The 5,833-nt window shown below is 44.7% G+C and overlaps 1 long non-coding RNA gene across 1 annotated transcript; it reads left to right on the top strand.

Moving 5' to 3' along the window:
* The first annotated feature begins 2,397 nt into the window (after positions 1-2,397).
* LOC135410628 (uncharacterized) lies at positions 2,398-3,641 on the top strand. The gene is made up of 2 exons (XR_010428800.1): positions 2,398-3,272; positions 3,404-3,641. It is a non-coding gene; the product is annotated as an uncharacterized LOC135410628 (long non-coding RNA).
* Positions 3,642-5,833: the final 2,192 nt, after the last annotated feature.

The raw sequence follows: 5,833 nt of genomic DNA, 5'->3' as shown, positions 1-5,833 counted from the left end.
TCATGATCTCCAAAGAGATCCAACCAGAGAGCCTTTCTTGACTGAAACTCAGCAATGGACCAGATGTATGCTGTAATCTGTGATGCACCTGAGATTCTCTTCATCAATATGCTAAATCTGTGTAACAGATTCATCAGTGGGTTATTTAATTTACATTTTTAAGAGACTACAATACATCTGCAGCTGTAGCAGAGAAAGTGATTAGATACATGGTGATAAATGTACTTGGAAGGGATATTGTTACACATACTAATTGTACATATTTTGCTACTCTGTTTCTCACAAAATAGTGGGAATGTAGAGCTCCATTTCCCAAAAAAGAGTTCCTCTAAAGAACAGTAAAGAATTCCTTTTACAGTCCTGGAACACTTGAAAATCAAGTCAGAGGCAGAGAGGGATTGTTTTCCACAAAAGCTATGTGGAAGTCTTAAATGGCTTTAATAGGTGTCCGCCTATACTGAACATGATCATTTTTAAAGCCATCAAATGCCATCCTGCCTGGCAGAAGTGCTTCTTTTATCATATTTCTGTGATATTAAGGAAAGAAAGCCAACCCAGTGGCCCCACCAGAGGCAGCTTTGAAGCTGCCTTCTCAGTACAGCCTTTAGCTGAGCATTCAGCAAGTGCATGCTTCTTGCTCAAACCACACATGTAGCTCTGAAACAGCCAGGGCACACGCTGCCTCCACCCCCGGCACAGCAGGGGTAGGCTCTGCCCCTGGCCTGACCAGTGGCTGGGGCTGAGGAAGGGAGAAAACATCACTGTAGAGAGAAATTAGTGTTTCTTTAGCAGTAAGAGGAGGGATAGTGAGGATTTGGGGAGGGGAGGGGAGGGAGCATTTTGGAAAAAGGTAGATGTATAGGCTTCAAATCTGTATGGATCTAGGCTTCATTAACTGCACAGCTCTCAGAATGACCCATTTGTCTTTATTCTGGCAGCTCGTGGGCCAGTGATGGTCTCCTAGTAGCTGTATGAAGAGAACATAAAAGAGTGAAGCCCTTAGCAGCTTTGTGAACCTGAAAGCACTATTACAACACAAATAACCATTTTGGCTGTATGCTCAGGGACAGTTCAGAGCAGCAGCGATAATTACCTTTCAATTTAAGCAAACCTGCTCAGTCAGCTCTGTCATACTCCAGCAGCCCACCCCATTGGCCCAGGACTGATACCAGGGCTGCAGCTGGAGGCTGTCCTGACCAACTTGTGCCATAGGGCAAAGCCTTGCTGAGAGGCTTGCTGTTGATAAAATTATCCTGATGGCTCTGGTGGAGATCTTCCCAAGAGCCAGCGAGCATGAGCTAAGACTGTGTTTTCATCACCTCTGTCCCAGATGCTTTTAGGTAACACGGGTGAGATCATCCACCGGTGCAAGAAAAGCTCCATTATAACAAGTAGAGCTGATTTGGCTGATACCACCTGATCTCCTGTTGCAGAAGTACTTTGTTCATCTACTACTGAAACTCAGACACCTCAGGAAGGAGCTACCGGTATGAAAAAGTCTATACAACAAATTTTGAGATGGAAGGGAGGAAAACTTATTTTTTTGAAAGCACCAAGGTGTTGCTTTGTGTTGTAATTTGGCCAAGAAACCAGAGACAGTACAACCTGTTCATGAGGAGAGTGTCTGCTAAGGATGAGCAAAGGTAGCAGCCAGATTTACAGTGGTGTCTGAACAGGCAGCAATGCCCAGAGTGCAGGAGTGGCTGAGGGACAAGCTGAGCATGGACATGCAGAGCTGTCTACTCAGCTGTGCTAGTTGTTTGTGTGCCACACCATAGATCACTCCCTGGGCAGCAGCTGAAAGGTCTACCAGGTCTCCTGATCAAACCTTCACCTGCCAGGTGTCAGGTGAGCTGAAGTCCCACACTTGGAAATGTACACATGTAATCTGAGCAGAAATAGCCCATTAAACCAGCACTAGTATTGCATTTTTGCAGCTAACTGTTCTCCTTTCCAGTTCTTTGCTACAGACCATATATTCACAGAAAAGTACTGGGAGACAATGTGGCAGTTTGAGCCACATTAGAAATCCAAAATCTAATTTCCAGGCTTCCCCCACCCCTTCCCACAATTTATCCCAACACCGAAGAGAAAACTTTCAGGCAAGAGGCTTCTATAGGGGAAAGAGGAAGTATTTACATTTATTTACACAAATAAATATACTGTACAAACTAAAAACAACTATATATATATATATACATATTACACTTCTATCAGTCCCTTCAAAGCTCCTCCCTCAATTAGTCCAGGAAAAGTCTTTTCAGGCTGATAGGTAACGCGGTCTCTCTCTAATGGGAGTGTTTCGGGAAACCGAAACACTCCCCCACTGACTTCCAGTTGTTTGCTGCAGTCTTTTCTTCTTCATGAAGTCCAAGATAGCTCCAAGTCCTTTCTCTTTGGTTCTCTGCCATCTCTGTTGCGTGGTTCTCTCTTTCGCTTTCATACCTCAGTTTGCTGCTGCTGTAGTGTAGTCAGCTTATCAAGTGTCCTCCAAGTCAGTTTTCAGCTGCCCCCAGTCAAACCTTGGCAGGGCAACTCTCGAGCCTCTCTCTCTGGCCCATCTCCAATTTCGCCTGAGACTCTTCTCCCTGGCACCGAGTTGCTTCGTTATCAGCACGTCTCTTGGCTCAGCTTCAATACTAAGCCTTGCATCCACTCCCACTTAACAGTGAGAGGGGAAAAAAGCCCCCTAGCCTTGGCCACAGGCAGCTTGGTCCAGTTATACACTGTTCCAAGCGCCCCGCAGCCCAACTGCAGAGGGGGGGAAGAGGGCCTGGCCTCCTCCCTCTTACCTCAGGTGTTGTGAGTCACGTCCCTCACAAACACTCACTCCAAATGCTGCCTCTAACCCTGCTGTGGGTCGCAGGGCCTGCCCTCCCCCCTCGGAGGGGGAAGAAGGAGGAGGCCCTGCCACCCCTTCGGCCTTCTACACCTACACGCCGCAGACACCAACAGAATTGCCAACAGCTTCCAGTGGCTGTGTATATGTGATTTTTCAGCAGCAGCGAACAAGAGGAGTGGTGATTGGCCCTCCAGGGAACACTGCCCTGGCACCAAATCACCTCTGGGCCCCTCGGCTCTCAGGGGGGCCAATCTCAACCCATGACACCTTTCACGAAAAATTTGGTTCAGACCTCAGACTGCCTGTTTTGCATATGCTGAGCAGATGGGAATGGGCTGTCCTTGCTGTCCAAGATGTTACTGGGGATTCTTCTTCCAGGGCTGTGAGACAGATCATGAGGTCATGAACCTTGTTCTAGAGCAGAAGGAAGGTGAGGAGTAGGATCAAAATCCCTAAAACCAATAGATCCCTTAAATCACACCAAGTGCCCACAAAATCCTCTGATGCCTCTTTCAGCCCACCACCCCCAAATTACATCAATATTCTTAATTTTTATTCTAGATACTAAGTTAAATGCTACCACAAATTTCATTCTCACCACTCCATCCATCTCTGAGTTCTGCTACCGTGACTGAGGCAGCCTAAGCTCTGTGGGCTGCTTCCACTCCCACCCTGCCAGGCAACAGGAGAGTTGTGATTCCTGTCCAGGCTCCATACTGCACTGATGACAACTTCAGTAAAGTGGGAAGACACAAGAAAAGATGCTCATCTTTTCCAAATTAAACAATCAGGAAAGAGAGAGGGTTTTGGACTGATATATGTGGCATTAACACAGCACCCATTTCAATATTTCTCAGCTACAAAAATCCCACATGACATTTCAACAAAACCTCACCACATTTGTTTGCCAGAATTTTCGATACTAGTATCGCAATGCAGAAAAAAAGTCTACCGCTAACCAAAAAAAAAAAAAAAAAAAAAAAAAGGAAGTGGGGGAAGGTAGGGGATGGTCTTCAGGGATTAGCTTTGTTTTGAAGATCTGGCCCCAGCTGGTGAAAGCAGGACTCCTCTCATCACCTACTATTCTACCATTAGGTGCCCAGTCTGAGCTGCAGCTCCATGGAACCTTCAGTCCACACTGCAGAGAGACAGCTAAGGCCAGTTCTGGGGAGATCACCTGGACCAGGCAGCAGTCTTTTGGACCACTAATGTTAGGGAAGATGCCATCTCAGCATCAAGATGAAGCCATTGGGAGTACGCTCATTTCCTCCATCAAGTCTAGTACTTCCCCTAGAGTTTTTCAAGTACTTCTTACTGACATTCTTCCAGAAAAATGGGGAAAACACAAATGTTGTAAATACAGGCTCATTGATCAAAAATGATGGCACTTTTTGCTTTGCTTTGAACATTCAGGTCGTACATGGTAATATTCAGAGGACTTGCAAACCTTCAAAACTCAGATCTACCAGTTTCCCCCACAGGTCCTTCCAGAGCTATCTTTCCTCTCCAGCACATCCAGGTGAATGCAGATCCAAACACGTTTGCTGTCCCACAATGTTGACCTCTGAACACCTAACTTGAATGCCATTAATAAATAAAGATAATGCTCTAAAAAACTCTACAGAGTTGGCCTAATGCTACTCCTTATTATTCAAACAAACCTTTTCCTTGTGCTTGATAATTGAAAGTCTCCATTATATTGTCAGACATAGGACGAGGCCAAGTTACATTCTGGGACCCATGAAATCAGCAACATTAACTGATTTGCCATTAACCCAGCAATATACATGGATGCATTTGAATCTTCCACTGAGCTAAGAAAATATCTCCACTGCTAACTTTTTTTTAAAAAAAAATGGAGGTAAATTGTATTACTCCATTTTATCTGAATTATTTCTGTCTGAATAGATACTGGACTATTTCTCATACTGCTTTTCCTTTAGAGAAGCATCTCGAGGAAATAAATAGACATCCTTTGTCCCACAGTGCTCTGTGCTGAAGTTCTCTGAAGGTTTCCCACATCTCTCTTCTTGCTTGTTATTGTCATGATGCTGGTGCTTCTTCTCACTTTCAGTTGCAAAATGTCATAAAGAGGCAACAAAAAATATTAATGGTTCTTGGTGTGGCCTTTCCACATCAGCAATTGCAGTGACCAGTCAGAAAAAGCTTACCTGTGTTAGAAGGTGGTGAGCAGGTGAGCTGTGTGACAAAGTGATGGTAGTTGCAAGCCACTTAATGAGGACAATTTTGAGACCTGAGCTCTTGGAAAAGAGAAGTAGAGAAGTGTCATGCAGACTCTGCCTAGGAACTGATCATTTTGTTACTTGCATGACCAGTGAAGATTCACAGAAGAAACATTTTTCTCCAGAGGGCTAAAAAATTCCCATCTCTGTAAACGGCCAAAGCTAAGGCCACATGAAACACATCAGATATCTATTTGCACTGCAGGTTGGAACTGCCCATGAAGCAGGTCAGGAAAATAAATTTGCTTAAACACCCAAGTCCTTTGATATAATCTGGTCACATGGTGTTTATGGGCACAAAATTCACAAACACAAAATCATATAATGATAAAAGCTGTGATTCTATGATTGTTTGTCCACTGCTGTGACCCACAGGGAAGAAGGTATTGCAAGCCATTATTTCATACAGCAGATAATGTCCTGATTAGTCACAGCAAGAGGACTCAGCAGTGAACGGGAGAGAGTTGGTTGGGTCTCGGAGTAATTTCTAGTGCATCAAGCAGCCGAAACAGCTAAGTAGCTCATGACACAGATCTCTGATGAAGGGATGAGTGAGAAGAAGGGATAGTGAAAAACTTGTAGAGGCATGGAGAGGTGATAGACTAAGCCCAAGGCAGGAGCACCAGAAAAAGGAATTAGGAGTGGGGGAAATATAAGACTTAGAGCTAAGGTTTAGAACTTGTGAGAAGTCTGTACATCATATGGACCCACTGTAATGAGGATGTGGAGGCAGAGAGTAAACTGATGG

The sequence above is a fragment of the Pseudopipra pipra genome, chromosome 3 (genome assembly GCF_036250125.1).
Source record: "Pseudopipra pipra isolate bDixPip1 chromosome 3, bDixPip1.hap1, whole genome shotgun sequence".
NCBI classification, from domain to species: Eukaryota; Metazoa; Chordata; class Aves; order Passeriformes; family Pipridae; genus Pseudopipra; species Pseudopipra pipra.
This window is presented reverse-complemented; position numbering and strand designations above follow the sequence as displayed.